This window comes from Oncorhynchus gorbuscha, unplaced genomic scaffold (assembly GCF_021184085.1).
Source record: "Oncorhynchus gorbuscha isolate QuinsamMale2020 ecotype Even-year unplaced genomic scaffold, OgorEven_v1.0 Un_scaffold_3199, whole genome shotgun sequence".
Lineage (NCBI taxonomy): Eukaryota > Metazoa > Chordata > Actinopteri > Salmoniformes > Salmonidae > Oncorhynchus > Oncorhynchus gorbuscha.
Genome location: NW_025747512.1, coordinates 42,501 through 52,394, shown reverse-complemented (window position 1 = coordinate 52,394; position 9,894 = coordinate 42,501). Strand labels below are relative to the sequence as shown.

The 9,894-nt window shown below is 46.7% G+C and overlaps 1 pseudogene; it reads left to right on the top strand.

Annotated features, from left to right (window-relative positions):
• Nucleotides 1-2,511: 2,511 nt before the first annotated feature.
• LOC124027419 overlaps nt 2,512-9,894 on the top strand; it is a 13,478-nt pseudogene continuing 6,095 nt past the window's right edge.

Sequence of the window (9,894 nt, the reverse complement as noted above, 5' to 3'; positions counted from 1 at the left end):
CCTCACACCCTACCTCATATACCTGTAAGTAGTATACACACTACCTCACACCCTACCTCATACCCTATCTCATACCCTACCTCATATACCTGTAAGTAGTTTACACACTACCTCATACCCTACCTCATATACCTGTAAGTAGTACACCCACTACCTCATACCCTACCTCATATACCTGTAAGTACTATACACACTACCTCATACCCTACATCACATACCTGTAAGTAGTATACACACTACCTCATACCCTACATCACATACCTGTAAGTACTATACACACTACACACTACCTCACACACTACCTCATACCCTACCTCATACCCTACCTCATATACCTGTAAGTACTATACACACTACCTCACACACTACCTCATACCCTACCTCATATACCTGTAAGTAGTATACACACTACCTCATACCATACCTCTTACCCTACTTCACATACCTGTAAGTAGTATACACACTACCTCATACCCTACCTCATACCCTACCTCATATACCTGTAAGTAGTATACACACTACCTCATACCCTACCTCATATACCTGTAAGTAGTATACACACTACCTCATACACTACCTCACATACCTGTAAGTAGTATACACACTACTTTATACCCTACCTCATATACCTGCAAGTAGTATACACACTACCTCATACCCTACCTCATATACCTGTAAGTAGTTTACACACTACCTCATACCCTACCTCATATACCTGTACGTAGAATACACACTACCTTATACCCACCCTCATATCCTACCTCATACCCTACCTCATATACATGTAAGTAGAATACACACTACCTCATACCCTACCTCACACACTACCTCATACCCTACCTCATATACCTGTAAGTAGTACACACACTACCTCATACCCTACCTCATATACCTGTAAGTAGTACACACACTACACACTACCTCACACCCTACCTCATATACCTGTAAGTAGTATACACACTACCTCACACCCTACCTCATACCCTACCTCATACCCTACCTCATATACCTGTAAGTAGTTTACACACTACCTCATACCCTACCTCATATACCTGTAAGTAGTACACCCACTACCTCATACCCTACCTCATATACCTGTAAGTACTATACACACTACCTCATACCCTACATCACATACCTGTAAGTAGTATACACACTACCTCATACCCTACATCACATACCTGTAAGTACTATACACACTACACACTACCTCACACACTACCTCATACCCTACCTCATACCCTACCTCATATACCTGTAAGTACTATACACACTACCTCACACACTACCTCATACCCTACCTCATATACCTGTAAGTAGTACACACTACACACTACCTCATACCCTACCTCATATACCTGTAAGTAGTATACACACTACCTCATACCATACCTCTTACCCTACCTCACATACCTGTAAGTAGTATACACACTACCTCATACCCTACCTCATACCCTACCTCATATACCTGTAAGTAGTATACACACTACCTCATACACTACCTCACATACCTGTAAGTAGTATACACACTACTTTATACCCTACCTCATATACCTGCAAGTAGTATACACACTACCTCATACCCTACCTCATATACCTGTAAGTACTATACACACTACACACTACCTCACACACTACCTCATACCCTACCTCATATACCTGTAAGTAGTACACACTACACACTACCTCATACCCTACCTCATATACCTGTAAGTAGTATACACACTACCTCACACCCTACCTCATACCCTACCTCATACCCTACCTCATATACCTGTAAGTAGTTTACACACTACCTCATACCCTACATCACATACCTGTAAGTACTATACACACTACACACTACCTCACACACTACCTCATACCCTACCTCATACCCTACCTCATATACCTGTAAGTACTATACACACTACACACTACCTCACACACTACCTCATACCCTACCTCATATACCTGTAAGTAGTACACACTACACACTACCTCATACCCTACCTCATATACCTGTAAGTACTATACACACTACACACTACCTCACACACTACCTCATACCCTACCTCATACCCTACCTCATATACCTGTAAGTACTATACACACTACACACTACCTCACACACTACCTCATACCCTACCTCATATACCTGTAAGTAGTACACACTACACACTACCTCATACCCTACCTCATATACCTGTAAGTAGTATACACACTACCTCATACCCTACCTCATACCCTACCTCATATACCTGTAAGTAGTACACACTACACACTACCTCTTACCCTACCTCATATACCTGTAAGTAGTATACACACTACCTCATACCATACCTCTTACCCTACCTCACATACCTGTAAGTAGTATACACACTACCTCATACACTACCTCACATACCTGTAAGTAGTATACACACTACCTCATACCCTACCTCATATACCTGCAAGTAGTATACACACTACCTCATACCCTACCTCATATACCTGCAAGTAGTATACACACTACCTCATACCCTACCTCATATACCTGTAAGTAGTATACGCACTACTTTATACCCTACCTCATATACCTGTAAGTAGAATACACACTACCTCATACCCTCTCTGTGAATGATGTTGATCTGGTAGATGTTCTGTGTCTAGCGTACGTACCGTGTACCAAAGGATGTCCATGTTGAGCCGGAGAGGTTTGCTGTTGACCTCATCAGTCGACTGGAGGCAGTTCTGAGAGAGAGAGAAGCACAGGAGAGACTGGAGGAGAGACTGAAGAGGGTCAGACTGGTACGTACTGGGAGGGTGTGTGTGTGACATCTGTGATGTGTGCGAGGTTTGGATGTGTGTGTGTGTGTGCGTGGTTTGGATGTGTGTGTGTGTGTGCGTGGTTTGGATGTGTGTGTGTGCGTGGTTTGGATGTGTGTGTGTGTGTGTGCGTGGTTTGGATGTGTGTGTGTGTGTGCGTGGTTTGGATGTGTGTGCGTGTGCGTGGTTTGGATGTGTGTGCGTGGTTTGGATGTGTGTGCGTGGTTTGGATGTGTGTGTGTGTGCGTGGTTTGGATGTGTGTGTGTGTGCATGGTTTGGATGTGTGTGTGTGCATGGTTTGGATGTGTGTGTGTGCGTGGTTTGGATGTGTGTGTGTGTGTGGTTTGGATGTGTGTGTGCGTGGTTTGGATGTGTGTGTGTGTGCGTGGTTTGGATGTGTGTGTGTGTGTGTGTGCGTGGTTTGGATGTGTGTGCGTGGTTTGGATGTGTGTGCGTGGTTTGGATGTGTGTGTGTGTGTGTGCGTGGTTTGGATGTGTGAGGTTTGGATGTGTGTGTGTGTGTGCGAGGTTTGGATGTGTGTGTGTGCGTGGTTTGGATGGTAATCATCACACACACTAACCTGCTTCTCCTCTAACCCCGCCCCTTCTTTCCTTTCCTGCTCTGTGATAGGAGGAGGAGGGTGACGACGCCGACGTCTCCATGGTAAACTCCCTCCCCCTACGGCAACAAGCCCCTCCCCCTCCACCTCGTCCCTCTTCCCCCACTACGGGTCCCGTTATTCAGAGACCTCGTACAACGGTGTTCTGGCGCTACAGGACGCACACGAGGAGAACCCGGAGGCCATCTTGGACGAACACGTGCAGAGAGTAATGGAGACGCCGGGGTGTCAGTCACCAGGCACCGGGAGACACTCGCCCAAGTCCCGCTCCCCCGACGGAGGGGTGTACCCTCCACCTCACTCTGGGAGAACCCAGTGGCCTCCAGGGGTGAAAGGTCACAAGCCAGGAGCCAAGGGAGGGGACCCAATGGGGATGGGAGCAGGTATGTTGATGTTGTCTTTATTTATCCAGCTTAGTCTCTTTTTACATTTGTATTTTTATTTATTTATTTTTTTACCCCTTTTTCTCCCCGAATTCGTGGTGTCCAATTGTTTTTAGTAGCTACTATCTTGTCTCATCGCTACAACTCCCGTACGGGCTCGGGAGAGACGAAGGTTGAAAGCCATGCATCCTCTGATACACAACCCAAACAAGCCTCACTGCTTCTTAACACAGCGCGCATCCAACCCGGAAGCCAGCCGCACCAATGTGTCGGAGGAAACACCGTGATCCTGGCAACCTTGGTCGTTGGTGCGCGATGGTCGTTGGTGCGCGATGGTCAACCAAGATTTTTTTTTTAGTCGAGCAGTAACAAATATATCTAAAAAATAACATGTATGGCACACAAGACACCTGTCTGATTCACACCTGTCTGATTCACACCTGTCTGATTCACACCTGTCTGATTCACACCTGTCTTAGTGGACAGAAGAGGACTGGCCACCCCTCAGAGCCTGGTTCCTCTCTAGGTTTCTTCCTAGGTTCTGGCCTTTCTAGGGAGTTTTTCCTAGCCACCATACATCTTCATCTGCATTGCTTGCTGTTTGGGGTTTTAGGCTGGGTTTCTGTACAGCACTTTGTGACATCAGCTGATGTAAGGGCTTTATAAATACATTTGATTGATTGACTAGTCCATTGCGGAGGCCTGTCTGGGTGGACTAGTCCATTGCGGAGGCCTGTCTGGGTGGACTAGTCCATTGCTGAGGCCTGTCTGAGTGGACTAGTCCATTGCGGAGGCCTGTCTGAGTGGACTAGTCCATTGCGGAGGCCTGTCTGGGTGGACTAGTCCATTGCGGAGGCCTGTCTGGGTGGACTAGTCCATTGCGGAGGCCTGTCTGGGTGGACTAGTCCATTGCGGAGGCCTGTCTGGGTGGACTAGTCCATTGCGGAGGCCTGTCTGGGTGGACTAGTCCATTGCGGAGGCCTGTCTGGGTGGACTAGTCCATTGCGGAGGCCTGTCTGGGTGGACTAGTCCATTGCGGAGGCCTGTCTGGGTGGACTAGTCCATTGCGGAGGCCTGTCTGAGTGGACTAGTCCATTGCGGAGGCCTGTCTGAGTGGACTAGTCCATTGCGGAGGCCTGTCTGAGTGGACTAGTCCATTGCGGAGGCCTGTCTGAGTGGACTAGTCCATTGCGGAGGCCTGTCTGAGTGGACTAGTCCATTGCGGAGGCCTGTCTGAGTGGACTAGTCCATTGCGGAGGCCTGTCTGGGTGGACTAGTCCATTGCGGAGGCCTGTCTGGGTGGACTAGTCCATTGCGGAGGCCTGTCTGGGTGGACTAGTCCATTGCGGAGGCCTGTCTGGGTGGACTAGTCCATTGCGGAGGCCTGTCTGAGTGGACTAGTCCATTGCGGAGGCCTGTCTGGGTGGACTAGTCCATTGCGGAGGCCTGTTTTCTTGTTAATGCATTCAATAATATTCCAGTCTTCCGTTGTTGTTGTTGGGGTGGACATGTTGTTGTTGGGGTGGACATGTTGTTGTTGTTGTTGTTGGGGTGGACATGTTGTTGTTGTTGTTGTTGGGGTGGACATGTTGTTGTTGGGGTGGACATGTTGTTGTTGTTGTTGTTGGGGTGGACATGTTGTTGTTGTTGGGGTGGACATGTTGTTGTTGTTGTTGTTGGGGTGGACATGTTGTTGTTGTTGGGGTGGACATGTTGTTGTTGTTGTTGTTGGGGTGGACATGTTGTTGTTGGGGTGGACATGTTGTTGTTGTTGTTGTTGGGGTGGACATGTTGTTGTTGTTGGGGTGGACATGTTGTTGTTGTTGTTGTTGGGGTGGACATGTTGTTGTTGTTGGGGTGGACATGTTGTTGTTGTTGGGGTGGACATGTTGTTGTTGTTGTTGTTGGGGTGGACATGTTGTTGTTGTTGGGGTGGACATGTTGTTGTTGTTGGGGTGGACATGTTGTTGTTGTTGTTGTTGGGGTGGACATGTTGTTGTTGTTGGGGTGGACATGTTGTTGTTGTTGGGGTGGACATGTTGTTGACAGAGCACACAGGCTACACTTATCAGGAAAAAAGTTTGGGATTATTTCATTCCATTTACGAGTTCTCAATTAATTCATTGTCTTTTGTTTGTAGCGATCCTGTCAATCTTGAGTAACGACACACACCTGATTACACAGTAGTAGTCCTATAGGCTACCTGGCCTGATTTACACATAGTAGTAGTCCTATAGGCTACCTGAACTGCATAGTAGTAGTCCTATAGGCTACCTGGCCTGATTTACACATAGTAGTAGTCCTATAGGCTACCTGAACTGCATAGTAGTAGTCCTATAGGCTACCTGGCCTGAATAGTAGTAGTCCTATAGGCTACCTGGCCTGATTTACACATAGTAGTAGTCCTATAGGCTACCTGGCCTGCATAGTAGTAGTCCTATAGGCTACCTGGCCTGATTTACACATAGTAGTAGTCCTATAGGCTACCTGGCCTGCATAGTAGTAGTCCTATAGGCTACCTGGCCTGAATAGTAGTAGTCCTATAGGCTACCTGGCCTGAATAGTAGTAGTCCTATAGGCTACCTGGCCTGAATAGTAGTAGTCCTATAGGCTACCTGGCCTGAATAGTAGTAGTCCTATAGGCTACCTGGCCTGAATAGTAGTAGTCCTATAGGATACCTGGCCTGAATAGTAGTAGTCCTATAGGATACCTGGCCTGAATAGTAGTAGTCCTATAGGCTACCTGGCCTGATTACACATAGTAGTAGTCCTATAGGCTACCTGGCCTGAATAGTAGTAGTCCTATAGGCTACCTGGCCTGAATAGTAGTAGTCCTATAGGCTACCTGGCCTGAATAGTAGTAGTCCTATAGGATACCTGGCCTGAATAGTAGTAGTCCTATAGGCTACCTGGCCTGATTTACACATAGTAGTAGTCCTATAGGCTACCTGGCCTGAATAGTAGTAGTCCTATAGGCTACCTGGCCTGAATAGTAGTAGTCCTATAGGATACCTGGCCTGAATAGTAGTAGTCCTATAGGCTACCTGGCCTGAATAGTAGTAGTCCTATAGGCTACCTGGCCTGAATAGTAGTAGTCCTATAGGCTACCTGGCCTGAATAGTAGTAGTACTATAGGCTACCTGGCCTGAATAGTAGTAGTCCTATAGGCTACCTGGCCTGAATAGTAGTAGTACTATAGGCTACCTGGCCTGAATAGTAGTAGTACTATAGGCTACCTGGCCTGAATAGTAGTAGTCCTATAGGCTACCTGGCCTGAATAGTAGTAGTCCTATAGGCTACCTGGCCTGAATAGTAGTAATCCTATAGGCTACCTGGCCTGATTTACACATAGTAGTAGTCCTATAGGCTACATGGCCTGAACAGTAGTAGTCCTATAGGCTACCTGGCCTGATTACACATAGTAGTAATCCTATAGGCTACCTGGCCTGATTACACATAGTAGTAATCCTATAGGCTACCTGGCCTGCATAGTAGTAGTCCTATAGGCTACCTGGCCTGCATAGTAGTAGTCCTATAGGCTACCTGGCCTGCATAGTAGTAGTCCTATAGGCTACCTGGCCTGAATAGTAGTAGTCCTATAGGCTACCTGGTCTGAATAGTAGTAGTCCTATAGGCTACCTGGTCTGAATAGTAGTAGTCCTATAGGCTACCTGGTCTGAATAGTAGTAGTCCTATAGGCTACCTGGTCTGAATAGTAGTAGTCCTATAGGCTACCTGGCCTGAATAGTAGTAGTCCTATAGGCTACCTGGCCTGATTAGTAGTAGTCCTATAGGCTACCTGGCCTGAATAGTAGTAGTCCTATAGGCTACCTGGCCTGATTTACACATAGTAGTAGTCCTATAGGCTACCTGGCCTGCATAGTAGTAGTCCTATAGGCTACCTGAACTGCATAGTAGTAGTCCTATAGGCTACCTGGCCTGAATAGTAGTAGTCCTAGAGGCTACCTGGCCTGATTTACACATAGTAGTAGTCCTATAGGCTACCTGGCCTGCATAGTAGTAGTCCTATAGGCTACCTGGCCTGATTTACACATAGTAGTAGTCCTATAGGCTACCTGGCCTGCATATTAGTAGTCCTATAGGCTACCTGGCCTGAATAGTAGTAGTCCTATAGGCTACCTGGCCTGAATAGTAGTAGTCCTATAGGCTACCTGGCCTGAATAGTAGTAGTCCTATAGGCTACCTGGCCTGAATAGTAGTAGTCCTATAGGCTACCTGGCCTGAATAGTAGTAGTCCTATAGGATACCTGGCCTGAATAGTAGTAGTCCTATAGGATACCTGGCCTGAATAGTAGTAGTCCTATAGGCTACCTGGCCTGATTACACATAGTAGTAGTCCTATAGGCTACCTGGCCTGAATAGTAGTAGTCCTATAGGCTACCTGGCCTGAATAGTAGTAGTCCTATAGGCTACCTGGCCTGAATAGTAGTAGTCCTATAGGATACCTGGCCTGAATAGTAGTAGTCCTATAGGCTACCTGACCTGATTTACACATAGTAGTAGTCCTATAGGCTACCTGGCCTGAATAGTAGTAGTCCTATAGGCTACCTGGCCTGAATAGTAGTAGTCCTATAGGATACCTGGCCTGAATAGTAGTAGTCCTATAGGCTACCTGGCCTGAATAGTAGTAGTCCTATAGGCTACCTGGCCTGAATAGTAGTAGTCCTATAGGCTACCTGGCCTGAATAGTAGTAGTACTATAGGCTACCTGGCCTGAATAGTAGTAGTCCTATAGGCTACCTGGCCTGAATAGTAGTAGTACTATAGGCTACCTGGCCTGAATAGTAGTAGTACTATAGGCTACCTGGCCTGAATAGTAGTAGTCCTATAGGCTACCTGGCCTGAATAGTAGTAGTCCTATAGGCTACCTGGCCTGAATAGTAGTAATCCTATAGGCTACCTGGCCTGATTTACACATAGTAGTAGTCCTATAGGCTACATGGCCTGAACAGTAGTAGTCCTATAGGCTACCTGGCCTGATTACACATAGTAGTAATCCTATAGGCTACCTGGCCTGATTACACATAGTAGTAATCCTATAGGCTACCTGGCCTGCATAGTAGTAGTCCTATAGGCTACCTGGCCTGCATAGTAGTAGTCCTATAGGCTACCTGGCCTGCATAGTAGTAGTCCTATAGGCTACCTGGCCTGAATAGTAGTAGTCCTATAGGCTACCTGGTCTGAATAGTAGTAGTCCTATAGGCTACCTGGTCTGAATAGTAGTAGTCCTATAGGCTACCTGGTCTGAATAGTAGTAGTCCTATAGGCTACCTGGTCTGAATAGTAGTAGTCCTATAGGCTACCTGGCCTGAATAGTAGTAGTCCTATAGGCTACCTGGCCTGATTAGTAGTAGTCCTATAGGCTACCTGGCCTGAATAGTAGTAGTCCTATAGGCTACCTGGCCTGAATAGTAGTAGTCCTATAGGCTACCTGGCCTGAATAGTAGTAGTCCTATAGGCTACCTGGCCTGCATAGTAGTAGTCCTATAGGCTACCTGGCCTGCATAGTAGTAGTCCTATAGGCTACCTGGCCTGATTTCACATAGTAGTAGTCCTATAGGCTACCTCGCCTGAATAGTAGTAGTCCTATAGGCTACCTGGCCTGATTTACACATAGTAGTAGTCCTATAGGCTACCTGGCCTGAATAGTAGTAGTCCTATAGGCTACCTGGCCTGAATACACATAGTAGTAGTCCTATAGGGGGGGGGGTTGGTAGGATAACTTGGCACTCCACATGGAGAAGGTTGGTAGGATAACTTGGCACTCCACGTGGAGAAGGTTGGTAGGATAACTTGGCACTCCACATGGAGAAGGTTGGTAGGATAACTTGGCACTCCACATGGAGAAGGTTGGTAGGATAACTTGGCACTCCACGTGGAGAAGGTTGCCTACCACTGGTTCAACAAGCAACTTCAGAAGCATAATGTCTGAATCCGAGAAGAACAGGTTTTCTCCCTTCTGGTTAGGCTATGATCAAATCAAATCAAATTTTATTTGTCACATACACATGGTTAGCAGATGTTAATGCGAGTGTAGCGAAATGCTTGTGCTTCTAGTTCCGACAATGCAGTGATAACCAAC